The sequence below is a fragment of the Vulpes lagopus genome, chromosome 24 (assembly GCF_018345385.1).
Source record: "Vulpes lagopus strain Blue_001 chromosome 24, ASM1834538v1, whole genome shotgun sequence".
In the NCBI taxonomy this organism is placed as follows: Eukaryota; Metazoa; Chordata; class Mammalia; order Carnivora; family Canidae; genus Vulpes; species Vulpes lagopus.
In genome coordinates this window covers 14,191,102-14,210,727 of record NC_054847.1, presented here as the reverse complement: position 1 = coordinate 14,210,727, position 19,626 = coordinate 14,191,102, and the positions used below count along the sequence as shown (strand labels likewise).

The 19,626-nt window shown below is 37.2% G+C and overlaps 1 pseudogene; it reads left to right on the top strand.

Annotated features, from left to right (window-relative positions):
• Nucleotides 1-19,626, top strand: part of LOC121482131 — a 124,823-nt pseudogene that overhangs the window by 48,208 nt on the left and 56,989 nt on the right.

Sequence of the window (19,626 nt, the reverse complement as noted above, 5' to 3'; positions counted from 1 at the left end):
GACAGGGTTGCCACTGAGGGCTTGTAGTGGCAGTCTTTCATTGAGAACTGACTGGGAAACTTGTAGCCTTGAGATTCTTAGGCTGTCTTGGTTTGAGTAGGAACTGGTGATAACATCTTTAATGGCTTACTTCTTCTTTGGGGTCTGGTTATTCTTTGTTGGCCATAGATGACATAGTGTCATAAAAAGACACCCTCCCTGCTGACACTTAGGGCAGGGTGGTCTGGCTTATTCCTTTATCTCTGGTTTCCTTACATCTTGACATTTTTGAGATCTCTGCGAGCCTGGTTACATGCCCCCACCCCTCTAATCTATCCCTCCCTACCTAACCCCACCTGTCCTTGACTCAGTTGCTATGAGGCACCCTGGAGGTACCCTGCAGGAATAATCAAGACTTGTGCTCTTTTCTGAGATGACAATTATTTTATTTTGTGATAGTAGAGAAGTTATTTTACTTCTCTGAGCTTCAGCATAGAAAATAGTAAAGTAGGTATTATTATCTAGTTCAAGATGTTTGACCTTGATCTTGAAATGATTAACTCCTACTCTGTTTCCTCATAAGCTTGCCTCCTTCTCCCTGGCCCATGAGGCCACTTAAAGACAAATGTCCATTTTATTTGTAGCTGGAGCCTTGACCTTACATTTCCTTGTCATATTAAACATTGATGGTGTGTCCTGCTCATGTGTGAGTCACAGGACCTCCTCTGGCATATAAGAGGCCTAAGCAGACCACCTCATCCCTTACTTCCTTGATCCCAATCTGAATTTTTCCTCCTTCTTAATAGCAGGATGTAGCTCCAAGATGGGTGGCAGCCCCAGATCAACTAGGTGCACCAGAGCTTGAACCTCCTTGTGTCTTGCAAGCCTTGTTGGGACTCTTACCATTCTGAATGGGCAGGCAGATGGCCTGCCAGGGAGGATGTGTTTGTGGCGGTGTGGTACTCTTGTACCATGTAATGAGCCTTACAATGACAGACAACCTCCAAGATGTGATACAGGTTGTGGAGACAAGTCACCAGGGTTGGGGTCAAGTCTTGATCCCTATAGGAGGTGACAAACTTTTCATGCAACCAGGTGCATGGTCAGAAAGGAAAGAAGTAAATACAAAGGAAGCCCCTGGTAGATATTGTGCCAAGAAGACAAAGTCTTTCTCTTTGTGTTCTTGTCACCATAATCTCTACTCCTTTTGTTCCTTGAGCAATGTGGGGTTCATCTTGTCTTTGAACTAATTCAGGTCTCTCTACACAGGGGCAAGTACAGTGAGTAAGGTGGGAAAGGTAGGTGGCAGAGAGATGAGCTTATTCTGGAGGTTGGATGTATCATCTATGTGAAATCACTTTTAAAAAATGCTAAGTAGTAAGCTGATTATTGGAGTTAGAGGATTTTGTTGATATGGAGGTTTTACATTAAATAATTATCCTTTCGCCCCTCCACCACCAAAAGCATATCTAAATTTCTTTCTTCTTAAGAGCTATGTTCCTAATTCTGGAGAATCAAACAAACAAACCATTAAAAAATAAAATCGATAACACCAAAAAAAAAAAACAAACAGAAAATCATAAATAGGTACACAGAACTACTAAACACACATTAGATCACAATTGTTATTTTACAATACATCTTAATAAAAAAGAAGTAAATTACTTTTCATTTTTACAGATATAAGTTTGCTTCTAGGCTTGCCCAAGCTGATTGATATACTTGTTTGAATATGATTTCCATTTACCTTTATATTAAAATGAATGGAAGTGAAAAGGTCAAGTTTATTTAGAAAATTGTTAGCTATCCTTGGGAAAAAAATAATTCAGCATGTGTGATTTTAATCAATTTTCATTCGTTGTTAAAGTTCACACAAAGTTTAGCTTGATGTCCATGGGAAATGAAAATGGTGACTGGTTTTATAAGTATAATAAATATACCTGAATCTAAAGTCCTCTAGACAATATTGTTAATAAAGCGTATTTGTCTGGTTCCATAAAATAGAAATGTTTAAATTAGAAGAGCTGCTTGCTTAGATGCTAGGTTAATAGGAGCATTTTCAATTCTCAATCTTTATTATTTACAATGCCAAGAGGGAAAATTGACCTGAACACACTGTCTGGGCTATAAATCAGAGTAGTTACGCAATGTCTAGGGAACAGCCACAGGGGGAAGGACCTGGAAGTGGGAGACCCCAAAGCAGGAATTTGGACCTTGTGTCTGTTACTATCCCAGAGTGGGGTTACAACCCAAGTTTTTCAAGCCCTCCACACAGTGCTTGGGGCCATGGGGGCAGATGGAGATGGTGTGATGAGGTTTAGGAATAGGGTAGCCCTCAGAATGATGTATTAGAGTAAGCAATTCAGGCCCATAAATACAAGACAGACAAAGATGGATTAGATACTGAACTGTAATTGTGCAGGTATAAGGCGCCAAGGTGGAGAGGATCAGTGTGGCCTGGAACAGTAGAAGGGTTAGGGGAGGAAGTAAATCTCAATGTGAGTTGTACAGTAAAGGGAAGATTTAGACAGGTTCTTATAGCTGGAAAAATCATTCAATGCCTGGAAAACATGGCCTTAAGTAGAGAGGTGTACGGATAAAGATGTGGTGTAATGTAGCTCTGTAGATACTAGCTTAATCTGTAATGGGCAGCGTGTTTGTATGTGTTGGGTAGTTTGATTGGCTGGGGCAAACTGTACCTGAATAAATGAGCCAAACAAATAGTGACTCTCTCAAAGTAGGATGCTGATTGACTTCAACTTTTTGCAGGGTCAATATGACTAAATCTTTTGGAGTATTATTGTCTGTGCCTGTCAGTAAATGGTAATTTTCTTTTATAAATAAGTTTTAAAATCCCCTCTTTCCCTTTTAGGTAAGTGGATTGGGGTGCATATGGTGGATTATAAACATAATATGGCTGCAAGATGAAGAGGTATAGTAAAAAAAAAAAAAAAAAAAACAGGAGGAGGAGGGGTGTTACATGCTGAAGTATATCCTTCTCCAAATCCATATGTTGAAACGCTAAGCATCACTGTGAATGGACTTGGAGACAGAGTCTGTAAGGAGGTAACTAGGATTCATGAGCTCAGAATGGTGGAGTCTTAATCCAATAGGACTGGTGCCCTTAGAAGAAGAAGCAGAGACAGCAGTAGTACACATAGTAAGAGAAAAGGCCATGTTAAGACAGAGAAGGTCTTCACAGCCAAGAAGAGGTCTACAGCAGGAAAAAAACCCTGCCACCACCTTGATCTTAGACCTCCAGAATTATGAGATAATAAGTTTCTGTTTGAACCACCTAGTCTGTGGTATTTTGCCACAGCAGCCCAAACACGCAAATATGAGGGGTTATAGTCAAATAGCAATTACAAAATGACAGAAAATCAAAAGGCAAATTGACCTACATCCCTTTGAAGACTGTGGCTTTATCAGCAGAACAGGAAATATTTAAATCCTGACCTAGTCTTTCTTCCCAATACCTTTTAAATAGCTTTGTTATGTTTAGTGCACTATAAACATATGTTAAATTCATCATGTTGGGGAGGATATTCTAAACCTCATTTTGTTATGACTTTCTGAGAATAAAGTACCAGAATAAATATGGAAGAATTTTGTTCTGGCTTAACTTTCCTATAAACAATTTATAACTCAATTCTGTCTTTTCGTTTTACTTTCCTTGATCATCATAAAGGCTATCATTTGGCAAAAGGAAATGGAAAACGACATATCTTGTTATGTTTATAATAAGAAAATTCTGGCTAACTCTGAGAATGACACACTTAAAAAAAACCAGGAATCATAAAGGCCTACAATTCAACAATGACTTAGTAACTACTGAACTTTAAGTAGAAAAAGAAAAAGAAAAAGAGATGACAAGAGAGAGATAAGAGGGAACACCAGGTAGGATACTTGCAGTGGCAAGCGATAAAATATCTAATACAAACAGACTTAAGTAATAAAGGTTCTTATGCTCGAAGAGCATATGCCAACTCTATTTCTGTTATTCTCTTCAGTCCACGTGTGATTTTTATCCTTAGCCTGGCTTCTCTCATGGTAGCAAAGTATCTATATCAGTTCCAAGGCTGCACATGAATATCCTATGCAAAGAGGAAGGAGAGAGACCTAACCTAATCTCTGTTAGGTCAGTTTATGGACTGGTCCACTGACACACAGGTTATGTTTTAAACTTTGAGAAGATTAGCCTCATAAGATTCCTAGCATCTTAACTGTCAGTGAAAGTTCTAGGTCACTGAAAGAGATGCCTGACCATAGCCTTGGAGGCTAGAATTTTTTAAGAAAAAATCTGGACACAGTGCTCAATTTGGTTTGGAAATATACAGGAGTGTGTGTACTGGATGGTGTGTCCTCCAAGGCATTAAATTGTAAAGGGAGACAGTAGGATCTTGTGTTAGTTCCTAAGGCTGCTGTAACTAATTACCACAAACTTGATGGCTTAAAATAACAGAAATTGTTTCGCTCACAGTTCCATAGACCATGATTTAAAAATCAAGGTGTTGGCAGGGTTGGTTCCTTCTGGATGTTCTGAGGGTAAATCTTTTCCATGTCTTTCTTGTAGCATTTGGTAGCTGTTGGTAACCCAGATTCACATGGCATTCTGCTTTGGGTCTCTGGGTCTTCCCCTTTTCCGTCTTTTATTCAAACACTTACTGTTGGATTTAGGACCCATTTTCAATCTGAGATAATATCATTTAAATCTCCTTTAACCTAATTATATCTGCAAAGACCCTATTTCTATCAGGTTACATTCACAGATGTAATGGAGGTTAGTACTTGTATATATATCTCCGTCCACTATTCAAATCACTATAGACATCTTGAAGGAAATCACCATCAATTTGATAGTCGAGGTGGTAGGTGAGCAGACCTAGACAAGAGCAGAGATTCTGGGCACATCCTGACACTATGCCTAATAGTCCAGCAAGGAGAGGATACGGTTTAAAGTAGTGGTCTCCCAAGTGGGGAGAAGTGAGAATATCTTGGAACTCCTATTTATAACTTTGTTCATCTAAGGAAATTAGAAAGGAATGGAGATTTTCTCATACTGAGTATATAGATTGGTACCATGACCTGCCCCAGTTCTGTTGATCACATGGATATGTGCCTGGCATGGTATAGGTGGCACCCTGAATAGGAAGGGGGGACGCTGATAGTCATGTTTTAATTCATCTACCTCTTTTCCATGTACTGTAACCCATTGCTGTTTACAGGAGCCCCATTAAGTAGAGTTGTTAATATTTTTTTACTTTTAACTAAGATGACCCTCACCTAATGAATAAGTACCTTAAAATATTGCTACTCCTTGAAGATAGTACTAATAATGCTTGAGTAAATAGAATAAATAAGAAGAGCTTATTCTTCTACCCTTAGCATGGACTCAACACCCAAAAAGGAGATAAAATTATGGTAATTTAATCAGATCTAGAAAGCAATTAGCTAATAAAATTCTAAATCTTTAGGCAGGAACTATTTGTATCATGTATTTATATCCACTGCTGCTAGTTGTGACCCTCATTTTAGGTCTATGATGTGTCTTAAGACAATAGTTATGTAAATGTACATATTTTGAGACTGTGAGCTCAATGTTTCATTGCTAAAACAATACAATTTATATAGTTTGGTTGCTACTCATTTAACAAAAATAATGCACTGCTTGGGATCCAGTAGTTCTTCTTGAGAACCTCTCTGAAAAAGAATGGGACATGAAGGCATGGTGAGTCTTTTGGTTGGCCGGAAGACAGAACTGTAGGTCGGCAGCCCAGGGAGGCCAGAAATTAAATGCTCAGCTTAATGCACTCTGTGTTGCCTAAGTCCAGTCAAACAGAGCCAAGGCCAAAGCAGTGGATTCATAGACCCTGCTTGGGATAATTCCCTGTGTCCACCTCAAACATTTCTCTTATGTCCCTATTGTTTCTTTTATTTTTTAATTTTTATTTATTTATGATAGTCACACAGAGAGAGATACAGAGAGAGAGAGAGAGGCAGAGACACAGGCAGAGGGAGAAGCAGGCTCCATGCACCGGGAGCCCAATGTGGGATTCGATCCTGGGTCTCCAGGATCGCGCCCTGGGCCAAAGGCAGGCGCTAAACGCTGCGCCACCCAGGGATCTCTTCTGTCCCCATTGTTGACACTTAAAGACCCTCTTGCAGCAGAAAACTGAGAGTCTCATTCTTCAAGGAAGCAGTGTCCCTGTGGACCAATATCTTTAGTTGCATTGCAAGTGTGGCTCAGTTGAATAGCTGTGCAGTTGTGGTGAAAGAAGGGAGAGGGGGAATGAAAGGCAAGAAAATAGAAGAGGGAGATTTGAAACTAATGCTGTATTGGGTGAGAATTCTAAGCAGCATTCCTCTCTAACTCATTTAGTGAGCAAATATTTGCTGAGTGGCCCCTGTGTGTAGGTCTAGGGAGACGTATATAAACAAGAAGCATGTGGTTTCCCAAGCCTCATGGAGTTTATAGTCAATGTCACTGTATTTCTTTTTAGTTACCCCCTCACCTTTTCTTTTTTCTGGTCCAGACATGTTACCCTTAGGTTCATTTTTTCCTCTTTGTCTGCTCTGCCCCTTATCATAAGAAGGGCTATTTCCCAGATTGTTTGTCAGTTTCTTTACAACGGGGTCAACCAAGATGAGGCATTGGTGGGAGACAGAAATGGAGAAACCAGGGTACTTTCTCTTCTCTAAACTTTAGTGGCAGCTCAGCACTGGCTGCTTCTCCTCTCATGATCCACCTTTTGTATCAGGACTATCCTGATTCCTTTGGGCTCTACTAACGTGGCCTTTTTTCTCTTTAGCTTGTCAGGTTTTTTTAAAAGATGTATTTATTTATTTTAGAGAAAGAGAGAGCAAGCAGGCAGAGAGGCAGAGAGAGAGGAAGATCAGCAGATTCCCTACTGAGCACAGAGCCCAAAATGGGGCTTGATCCCAGGAGACTGAAATCATGACCTGAGCCAAAATCAAGATTCGGGCACTTAACAGACTGAGCCACCCAGGTGCCCCTTGTCAATTTCTTAATTATCTACAAAAACAATATCCTGCCTTGAATTTCTTCATTTAAATACAAGTACTAGTTTCTATTTCTCTGGTTGGGCCCTGATTAATACACTAAATGGGAAGTAAAGAGGTGATCATTATTGAAATATTATACTTTACCACTTAGTTGCATAGTGCTTTGCATCTGCCTATGATTTTAGTTTCAGTCAAGATTTTTTTTCTATACACTTTTTCCTTTTTGCCTTAGGAAATTGCCAAGAACAAATTTTATTTTCAATATCCTAAAGGGCTATTATAAGAAAAGAGATGGAGTTGATTGATAAAGCAAAATCCAAATTTATAATTGGTGAATCACAGATCAATCTATAGGATGGCATCAGGTCCTAATAAGAATTTTTTCCCTCATTCCCTCTTTGCAGAGAGATCCCTGCAAGCACATTATCCTTAATAGGAAATTTTTATTTATTATCTTTTAAAGGTTTGGAAAGATGAAGAGTTTTAAGGGAAAATTGAGAAGATGAGATTAGGAAAGGATTTCATGCAGGGAAAGATATATAAAGTAAACCCTAGTATGGTCTTTGCATATGCAAATGAAGCATCTGACCTATTTTCCGGAGGCCACATTCTCTTGAGGTGTTCCAGTAATGGAGAAGGTTTTATAGATAAATTCATTCTCTCTCCTGCCTAATCTACCCTTTGGTATGTAGCAATAACGAAAAGAGAAGACTACAGTGTGGGGCTTAGTAAAGAACAGGAGTTGTCAAACTGTTATGGCCTGTGGGCCAAATCTAGACCATATCTTGTTCTTGTAAATAAAATTTTATTAGCACATAGCCACACTCATTCATTTGCTTATTGTCTATAGCTGCTTTCATGGTACAAAGGTAGAGTTAAGTAGTTATAAAATAGGCAGTGTGGCCTGCAAAGCCAGAATGTCTGTTTATGAAAAGTTTGCCAGTCTTTTCTGTAGAATACATTGCTCGTTCTTATGAAGGTCATTTTCGCCTTTTGTCTTTTTAGATAAAATATTCATGAAATACCTACTAGTGCCACATACTGTCTAGGTGTTATGCTGAATAAAAGCATAGATAACAAATAGTGTACTGGAATACACCTCGCCCAGCTCCTTCCCATAAGACGTCCAAGTCGTCCCAGCAACGAACGCCCCAGGCTGTTTCAGCCCTTCCTACTTCATAACTCAGCTTTTTTCTTTCTTCCTAATTATAAATTATTTTTAAATTTTCCTTTTTAAGTATAGTTGACATGCAATGTTATATTAGGTTCAGGTGTACAACATAGTGATTTGACATGTTTATACATTATGCTATGTTCATTGGTCTCTCTGAGGTACCTTGATGGCCTCACTGCTGGTTTGTCTATCTCTCTTCTACATATTTCATTTCAGTCTCTGAGGCCCCTCCTTTTCCAAACAAGATTTTAAATTAATAAAGAGACCTTAGATATTGAAGAAGAAGGAGGAGAAGGTTAGGAGAGAAGGAGAGGGAGGAGAAGGAAGAGAAATAATGTAGTTAAGGAATTCAATACGTAGTAGAGATACGCACAACGACTGTTCCATAAGATAAAGAAATTGCTTCCAGGGATGTCTCAGTGGTTGAATGTCTGCCTTTGGCTCAGGTGGTGATCCTGGGGTCCTGAGATTGAGTCCCGCATCAGGTTCCCCTCAGAGAGCCTGCTTCTCCCTCTGCCTTATGTCTCTGTCTCTCTATATGTGTCTCTCATTAATAAATAAATAAAATCTTAAAAAAGAAAAAGAAATTGCTTCCAACCGAGGTGGAGCCCACATATCAGGGATATGGATTCAACTTTCTTTTTAAATGAGGAAGGCTCAAGGCCTCTTAGGCATATAGAGAAAAAAAAGGACTGGACACTGTTATTTGTGCTTTCAGTTCACCTTATTGGACCTCACATACTTCCAAGGAAAACAGGGTGTAAAACAAAGATTAAAATTAGGTGAAAACATTTTTGTATTATTATCAATTCATTTTGTCATTTACTCATCAAGTTCTGAATGTCCTCTCTTCCAGGCATTGTACTATGTGCTGGAAAAAGACAATAATAAACATGGCAGGAAATAGTCCTGCCCCCAGGAGCTTATATCGTAGTGGGTAGGTATTATATACACCCAGCCTCAGCACACTGGCAAAGAATTCCATAGGAATCCATTGGAAGCTTTAGGGGAATCTTCAAATCAAGACACAAGGAGAATGCACAATAGTGTTGATTCAGGAGAGTTGGAAAGCATGGATTCAGGATTCAAACTGCCTGGATTGCATTAGGTTGCTCTTTATCAGCTGTGTGACTTTGGGGAAGTTACTGAGCACCTCTGTGTCTTAGATCCCTCATATCTAGTGTGGGGATGATGATAGTATCTAGCATAAGAGTGTCATAAGGGTAAAATAAAGGGTGGTTTGAAAAGTGTTTAGATTGGTGGATGCCTGGCACATAATTAGTGCCTTGTGGTATTTATTAATAGTAGAACCAGACTGATCTCTGCTTTTTCCTTAAAAGTGCCCACATTAAAAAAAAAAAAAATCTTCTGGGATATCTCTGATTGGATTAGTGAACAAGTCTGAGAAGAGTGAAATGTTTTGCTTTTTATTTATATTTTTCAAAAAAAGCACTTGAGGGCTAGAAAATCAAGCTAGCATAAAGTTATAATTTAATTAGCATGCTATGCTTTCTTGACTTGATTTTGAATAATTCACTCCATATATGCAGGACTGCTTTTTTTTCAAGGTCCCAAAATGTTTTCTTTGAAAATACACAGTTTTCCATTGAGTCATGAAGAATAGCAAAACCGAATTATAATCATCATTGTCATCTAACATTTACTGAATGGCTCCTGCATACTAGTTTTACAAATTGATCTAACATATTTACTGTTTTTATTACTCAGAAAAATCCCATAAAGCTAAGAGTTGTGTCCCCATTTATCAAGTGAGTAAGCTCATGTGGGCAGATAGCTAAGGTGATACTCCCAAGCCACATGGCAGGAATGAGACAATGTAAGGACTCCTTCCCAGGAAAACTTGTCTCCAAAATACATGGTCTTTCGTCCCTGTTATGTGGTATGGTCTCAAGGGTACAGGAACCTGTAGGTTAACATTTAAAATACTTAGCATCTTTTAATAATAGGATATTGTAAGTCAACTTATTTTTTCTGTCATTTATCAATCATAAAAACATTACATATTTATGAGAGAAGTTTTGAGAAATTTAGAAAACCATGAGGAAGATGTATGTCAACCATAATCCCACACATTAGAAATATCTGATATTAATATTTTTTATTCTTTTAAGCTTTTCTCTGTCTTTTTTCAGTTTTTTTAAATAATAAATTTATTTTTTATTGGTGTTCAATTTGCCAACATACAGAATAACACCCAGTGCTCATCCCGTCAAGTGCCCCCCTCAGTGCCTGACATCCATTCACCCCTACTCCCCACCCTCCTCCCCTTCCACCACCCCTAGTTCATTTCCCAGAGTTAGGAGTCTTCATGTTCTGTCTCCCTTTCTGATATTTCCTACCCATTTCTTCTCCCTTCCCTTCTATTCCCTTTCACTTTTATTTATATTCCCCAAATGAATGAGACCATATAATGTTTGTCCTTCTCCCATTGACTTATTTCACTCAGCATAATACCCTCCAGTTCCATCCACGTTGAAGCAAATGGTGGGTATTTGTCATTTCTAATGGCTGAGGAATATTCCATTGTATACATAACACGTTTCTAAATGGTTCCTTACTACATCTTAATTCAGATTTTTTATTAGACATGTCATTAAGAGTTTTTGTGCCGTTTTTAATCTAAAAACATTATTTCAATATTTGCATTGTGTATCTTTATATCTATACCAAAATAACATTTAACTAGATATTTTGAGTGCTTTCATTTTTTATAATTATGAATAGCTTTGTAATAAAATGTTGATGCATTTTTGACCCTCTGATTATTTATAAGATAAATTCTTATAAGTAGAATGGCTGCATTGAAGGGTTAAATTATTTTAAGACTGTTGGTATGTATAGACAAATTGCATTCGAGAAAGACCATAATTAAGTCCATGCTAATTCATCTAGTTCCCTATTTGAACATAGAGGCATCTATATAGTTTTCCCACATTAGTCACCAGGAACTTTATTAATTTTCAGGCTATACTTGGCACTAGACTGAACAATACAAAATTCTTTAAGACACATAATGCTACCCCGCTTATAAAGATGAATAATGCAAGACCAAATCATTCAAAATATCATCCCTTTGCTCAGTATTTGTTGAGTGCCTATCATTTTCAAGAAGAAAAATGATAAGGTTAGATGCTAAACGTACAAACTAAGTTTTGTGTGTTTCTGATTGTGTGTGTGTGTGTGTGTGTGTGTGTGTGTGTGTGTGTGTTGAGGAGAGGTGCTGATGTGGAGCATTCCTAGGAATTTCCTAAAATCTTCTAAAATCTATGGATATGACAAGCATTCCTAGTATAACAATAGTCACCAGCAGTAAAGTAGTAGCTAAGTTTCTTTTGGGGGAAAAATAATCTAATTACAAAATACAGAAATTAATTTTAAAGCAATATTTCACTTATATGCTCTATTAAATTACTACTTATACTGAGGAAATAGATGATCGATTTCTGGATCATGTAGCCTTGATACCCTAGTCGGAGCAGATGATACCAGAGATGGACCTTTGACTTCATGATGCCCAAAGTAGGCACAGGGGGAAGCAGAGAAGACCAGAGAGTAATTCAGGCATATTGATGGTTGAGCATCAGAGCAAGGCCAAAACAATACCCTTGAGAATAAAGTAAGGAGCTTTCTGTGCCCAGAGGCCTTAGCTGGGCTCCTTGAAGTTTCCCAAACTATGTAATAGCTTCTGTAAAGCTCAAGTGTATTTGGGGTTTGGTTCTTTTTCTGAGGATATTTTTAAGGTTTTCTTTGGGTTTCTGTGAGACCTAGATTATGGTAAATCTCTATTATTTGCAGAAGGTATTATCTCTATTATTTGATGCAACCCGAGTAAGCCTCTATTTCTTATTATAAAGCTTAAACTAATAAAGCAAAATGAATTCTGAGGGTCCTGAAATATTAAGCTTTTCCATACTCCATGTGCCATCAGCAATCATTAGGAAGACAGAACTAAGAAAGATAGAAAAAAAGTACAGCAACCAAGAATAAAAAAGAGAAAAATATTGATCTTATTCCATAATGGGAATAGTCTCCCCGGACAGATAAAAGTCATCTGTAAGACAGCCTTTCGATTTAAAAAATTATGAGTGTATTAATATTATAGTACATCTTCTAGCTTCTACCTATCTGAGTGTCTGAGAACCACGTAGATTTGACAACAGAAAAAAAGGATATAGACTGTAAATCTTTCTCTTATCTGTGAGCAAAAAATATGGGCTCTGTAAAAGACACTGATCCCACTTGAAATTAAGAGAGTAATTAAGCAACCAAAATAATGGTACAATTGGAAAGAAAATGCCCTCTGGTGCAAAATTCTCAGTAATTCAATTTTTATTGACATAAATAATCTTCCCCAACTCTCTTTTGAAGTGATGTATAATGTCTTAATGGCCATGTTGTCAGTGAGAGGAAAATTAATGCTTTATTCATTGAAAAGGTTAGAATAAGAAAGGATCATCCTCCTTGGTTGAAAGTGCAAAATAAAATTTCAGTATCGATATAAGATACTCTTTTCCATATGTCTTTGAAATAACGTTGAATGTTTCATGAAAGACAAATATTTTATTCTGCCAACAAAATTTTTAAGACCTTTATGAATAATCTGAAAAATGTTAAAACGTAGGTATTAGTAGCTTTATATTGAAACTACTAATATAAAAAATGCATGTTAAGAATTAAAATGAAAGTTGATTATTAGAGCAAGGCTATTGTCAATCAGAATGCAACTAATCAGAATTATTTATTCAGTAATTGCTTTCTTGTGATCTAAAAGCATTGAACACACAGAGACACAGGTTGGTGTGTATATATGTATGTGTATATATGTATGTGTGTATACATCTATATAAGGCTCGTATATTCATTGATGGATGATTATTAACATATCACTAAGTATCCATGTATATCACTAAGTGCTCAATACACACAATGAACTTAAGAGAATATTCCATCTTACAGTATGATCATAGACATGATAAATATGAATGATAAAAATAGAAAATAATGCAAGATACTACAGAGTAGCCAAATCAATGTGGTAGATGTCTGATTTTCATACTAGACTGAAGATATCAAAAACAGTGTGTGCCAATATTAGCAAAATTTCTAGTGAAAGTATCTTTTTTAAAAAGATATAAAAGTACTTAAGGCTCTAAGTTAAAATTTGCTCTTATCACTCAGTTGATCTCTAAAAAGCTAAAGGAAAGAAATCGGAGTTACAACTAGCTTGCTTAGAATTATACACCAAAGTGTGTTTGACACAAGAACCAATGTTTTGGTTGTGTGTCACTTGGTGAATGAAATTTGGTGCTCTTTTCTATAAACAGCAGGTATGGTCAACAGAGACACAGGGCTAGAACATGCCCTGGTAACACATTCGATCATTTCCTTCTTAACCTTCTATTCTAAACCCCAAACCAAGGATCATGAAATCCTAGGTTGTCTTTCCTTATTCACCTAAGCTTTATCCTTACACCAAACTCTATATGGGAAATACGACTCACTAAAATACATAATATAAACAGCGATAGATATGGACCACATCAGTTATGTAGCAATTTCAGTTACCTGGGACATCCCTCTTCTTGAACATTCTGGTTGAGCAGCGTCTTTCTGTATAAAAATAAAACTGTCATCTTGATTACATCCTAAGCTAGTTTATCTTTCTTATTTCAAATATAATGGGTTGAAGAGGATGATTCAGAAGGTCTCTAAAAATCATAGTATTTTAGAAGTATAAAGATCTCTTTGGAGAAGAGTAGTAATTGGCCTCATTTATCCCATTTTATGAGTGACCCAACTAAAGAAACTTGCCTAAAATAATGACTACGATATTTATTAAAATATAAGACATACACACATTTGAAAACACAACAACCACTTGCCATGTGAGAAGTCAAGAAGAGATTTGGGGCGGAGTCCTGCCTGCTAGGTCTCTATGACCATGCTTGGAAGCCCATCCAATCACCCACACTGTTAATTTTCCTGGCAGCACCACAAACAATTACATCTTAACTTATTTTTATATTCTTAGCTTACTAGTAAGATTTCTTTAAAAATTTTCATTAAGAGACCATTTTCAATGAGAAGCGATTGCGTATGAGGTAGACAGCATGCCGCGTACTGCGGGAAGCCCTCAAAGGCAGTAGAAAGTGCTTAATCTTTCAGAGTAAATCTGAGAAATTTCAAAGACTATTTTGTGATTGATCTGTGCGTCATAAAAGACTATCACTTAGGCAGAGAACATCTGTCAAAAGTGTCTTGCGGTATTCCAGAAAGGCTACTTAACTTTTAGAAACACATAATTTAATCAAGGAAAAATAAATAAGAGTAAGAGTTGCAGCAAATAGGAAATAAAGATGAAACCTTGCTATTGTTTAATTATACCATCACTTCTAAAGGGGCTGAAGAAATTAAGATCCTAAGTTTGGAGGATAAAAAACGACTTTCCTTGAAGAAGCTTTACAGACTCACAAAGGACAAAATCATTTATGAGATTTGTTGGATTGTATATGTGGAGATGTTTTAGACTTTTAAATGTTGCTACTGAAACTTAAGTAATAACCTATTTAATTAATTGTGTCATTATTTAGCTCAGAAATCCCATGTTTTTCCTCTACTACTACCTTCCTTCTCCCGAAGCTGTTATTATATTGATGGTGAATTTTATATTAAATGGTAATTTAGCATTACAGAAAATAGTCATTGATGATAAAGATGAAACTAGAAATTCAGTGTTCCAAACTTCAAGTCCAATAAATTGCTGAAGACTTACATGTCTACTCTTTTGTCTTGCTCCTGTCTTTTGCAAAATATCTTATGTAAATATCTTAAATCTCTGATGAGACACATTGTAAGAGACCATTGGTATTTTCTTTTCAGGAAAATGTTGATATTTATTTAAGTGAATGAGTCCCTCTTCTGACACACAGAGCTAGAGCTTGAGAAATCATCAATCTCTTTCCCTGCTTCTGAAAAGGACAACATCATCTCAGAATATATTGTTACCTAAAATCTAAAAAAAATGAAAGCCAGGGGTTTTCAAATATTAATTTATGCACCAAAATTGTATCATTACTTCTTGATTTCCCTTTTGTCATTCACATCGTATACCTCTCTTCTACACTGTTCAATACGGTATCCACTAGCCACATGTGGCTGTTTGCTTTTAATTTAAATGAAAATAAAATTCAGTTTTTCTGTTGCACTGGCTGCATTTGAACTGCTCAATAGTCACACGTGGCCAGAGGCCACTTTATTAGACAGATATTGACTCTATCACCACAGAAAGTTCTACTGGACAATGCTGCAGTTTCATGAAAAAAGAAACTCTATTTGAGGATTCTTGGATGTTATTTAAAATGAACATGGAGGAAAATGATCTTGTCTCTGGTTGAAATTAGAAGATGTAGACATTTGCATGTTAAATTTGTAAGGTGAACTAGTCATAGAATTTTATAGCTGTAAGGACCCTAGGAGGTTATTTAATACAGTTACTTTTATTATACTGTTGTGGAAACTGAGGTGCAGAGAGGTTAAGTGTTTTGTATAATGTCACGTAGGATTTTGTGACAGACAAAGTTTAATCCTCAGTATTGATAGTGACGCACATTTGCGACTTTTAAAATAAGGATATAAGAGTAATTCTTGCATTGAAACCAGATAGGGTTCTCACTTGAGAAGATTTAAACTGCTCAATGTGTTCCAAGAGATCAAATTCAAAGTTCCAATATGAGAACTTATTTTTTTTATCCAGTCACTCTAACTTCTAGTGTTTGGTCCACTCAATCAGGAATATCTCTAAATGTGCCCTAAAACACTTTATTCAGCTTTGGCAAAAACACTTTACCTTTGTGAGGTGTCTATTTAGCTCAACATGTAGCTGGTTGAGGGTTGAGGGTCTAGAGTAAAAGGTAATGAGGAGAGGCTCAGTTCCAGCCTACTCATTATGCCTAAACTTTCCTCATTCGGCTTGATCCTGAGGTGGCAGGCAATTTTGCATTTAAATCTCACATTGACATTTACTGGCATTGTGACTCAGGCCATTTGGTCTACTATAACAAAATACCACAGGGTGGGTGTCTTATAAACAACAGAAATTTATTGCTCACAGTTCTGGAGGCTGGAAGATCCAAGATCAGCATGTAAGCATTGTTGGGTTAGGGCTCTCTTCTCTGTCACAGACTTCTCCTTGTATCCTCAGGGATAAAGGGGATTAGAGAACTCTTTGAGATCTCTTTTATAAGACCACTGATTCCATTCTTGGGGACTCCACAATTACTCATACCATCACTTCTGGGGGGGTAGGATTTTAACATGGGAATTTGGTGGTAGTAGGGGGAAACATTTAGACACAATACTGACTGGCACAATATTAAGCCATATCCATTGCAATCTGCCTGCACACCCCACTTTCTGCAGAAAGCTTCCCTGCCCTTGCTCCTGCTGAGTCTGAGTGCCCATGTCCACTGCTTCTCAACTTCTTTAACCAGGACACAGGTGCATAGGTTTGTGCATAGTTGGGAGCAGCTGATCCATATATGGTCTGGTGACATGGGACTTACAAGGCCCAGTTCATCAAAATTAACCAGACATCCAGTATTTTGAAATTTGCATCTAGGATGTTTAGAGACAAAGCCAGTTAGTAGTGAGGGGAATGGCTGTAACTTAAGGTTGCCAAGATGCACAGAGGACTGGTGAATGATTCTGAGATATTTGCAAGCAGAAATGATAAAGTGTTCAGAAACTAAAAGCAGAAAACAGTGGGCAGTGGCAGAAGGTGGAGGACAAGCATATAGAAAGAGAAATAGAAGTTGAACGTTGCTCGCAGAAGACAGGGTGGCCCTTGAGTGAGTGTCAACAAATTCTGAATCAGGCCCAATTCCAGTCTGTCAAAAGTGTTGTTTCCTGATGATGTTTCCTATCCTAGTCTCCATTAGCCCTGTCTCTTTGGTATAATTTCTCTCTTTAGTTTTTATTTTTTTTACTTGAGGTGATCTATTAACTCTGTAATTTGCAACCAAAATGTACTTATCTAAACTGGGGCTGATAATACCAATCTCAGTAACTTGTTGCAAGGATTAAAAGGGAAAGTAATGATGGCATCTCCTGGAAACTCAGTAATTCTTTTTTTTTTTTTTTTAAGATAGTCAATTATATTTGGAAGGAACAAAGTTCAGTCAAACAGGTTATTTTCTTAAAATTGAGGAAAAAAATTGTTTAGAATCCAGATAATATTAGGGCTTTCTGAAATTTTCAATTAGCCTTCCCCAATTTCCAGCATCTATTGAAGTGAGAGATAGTTCCCAGAAGCCATGTGCTATTAGAAAGAGGCCATCAGGAAGCCTGAGTTTTGGACTACTGCTATGGTAGAGATTAATGATACCCATCCATATCTGATTCTTCTCTACTTTCTGGAAACATGAAATACTGCATTTTCCAGACCTTTGCACAAGACCATGTTACTAGTTCTCGCAATAGACTATGAGCAGAATTTACAAATGCCATTTCTGAGCTAGGGGCATGACTACCTCTGGCAACCCATCAGCTCTCTCTTCATCTAGCCCAGTGATTCTAAAAGGATACATATAGGGAGGATGAACTCACAAGATGGGAACTGCAGAATAAATATAAAATGATGTCATCAATATAAAATGATGTCTTAGAAGAAAGTCATGTCTTAAAAAAATAAATATAATATGACTGCAGAATAAATATAAAATGATGTCATCAATATAAAATGATGTCTTAGAAGAAAGACATGTCTTAAAAGAGCACTGCCCTGGTGAGCTGCCCAAATGACAACAGTTTGTATAAGCAAGAAATATTTGCAAAGGTTAAGCCACTGAGATGTTGGGGTTTGTATGTTATACAGCATAACCTGTCCTGTCCTGATTATGCTAATTCTCAATGCCTGGAGGAAGAAGTCACTGCTTTTCCCTATGTTCCAAAATCATGCATATAATAGAAGTTAGACTAGACTGCCTCCAATGGCTCTTCTAGGGCATACTTTCATTCTCTAGTTCTTCTCTAAGGTATGCCCTACTTTTCTTGCAGATTTACTGAGAAGATGCTTTGAAAAGTAGCAAGGGCCTTACCAATACATTCTTATAAACAAAAGATGTTGCTGTCAAAGCTGACAGCTTCCAAAAGGAATCTTGCTATTTCTGAATTAAGCATTTGGAATGACATCAATTTTAATTTTTAATTTGGCTATGTGCAAGTTTTTATCTTTTTCAGTGGGAAGGTTTGAATAGACTTTTTCGTCTTGTTTTGCCAGTATTTGAAAGCACAGTTTTGAGAGTGCAGACAACCATAACTGACTGAACGAGTATGTTAGCTCTTTTGTGGCTCTTCTTTACTTGCTTTTCCCTATCACTCAGCTGTGAACCTTACCTCTGGTGTCCTTGGCTAGTACTCTGATTCTGTAGGTCAACCCTGACCAAAGCAGGAGCTGTAGAATAGCCTCCTATTTGATCTTCCTGCCTCCAGGCCTGCCTCGCTTAGATCCATCTTCCACATAATCTCCGTGATTATGGAGGCCACATCTAATGATGCAACTGCTCCTTCCATTGCTCTACATCTTCTGCAGAAGAAAGTCTGAGCTCTTCCCCATGGCTTCTAAAGTATTTGATGTGATGGTGAGGTTGATAAAGGTGGCTAATTACTATGTGCTAGATCCACTGCACTCGATGTAAATTACTTAATCCCTTAAAATAGTCTTCTGGAATAGATATTATTATCATCCCTCTTTTAAGGAAAAAGAAACTGCTTTCAAGATTTGTTTGCTTGGTTAGTAAGTGTTAGGGAATAAATCTGATCAGGGTCAATCATTCCCCAGAGCACTCGCTCATAACCTCTAAAATACACTTCCTTGACTCCTCTAGACCAAAATGACAGGTAAGAATAAAGGCTTCTTTTTATCTTGTAAGAGGTCCAGTGCATAATCGAACAGAAGTGGTTTCAGCAAAAGTCTTGTAATTCATTTGAGAAAAACTAAAGTAGTCAGCCAAGTGTCTCAGATGAACCAGTGATTCCTTAAATCAATGTTAGGTCCCAAGGCAAGTGGTAGTGGGGAGTGGTTTGTGCTTTGAAATACTCACTTCCTCAACATTTCATACAATTCACACTTTGATCTGTTATAGGATGACACTTTCAATGCCTCTTTTATAATAGGCCAAATACAAGTTTCCAAAAGCCACTAGGGAATAAACATTTTAAATTAGACTTGACAAAGGTGGCCTTCTAATTAGTTCTTCTGTTTCATGTTTTTCTCCATTTTTGTCTATACTGAAATATTGTTTGTGACTATTGGAAATTTTTACTTTGCTTTATTTTTTGTGCCTAATAATAGAAAGACAAAATAAATGTACTGAATATATATATATATATCTATATATATTCAAATCACAGAAATCATCAGATATGTCAGT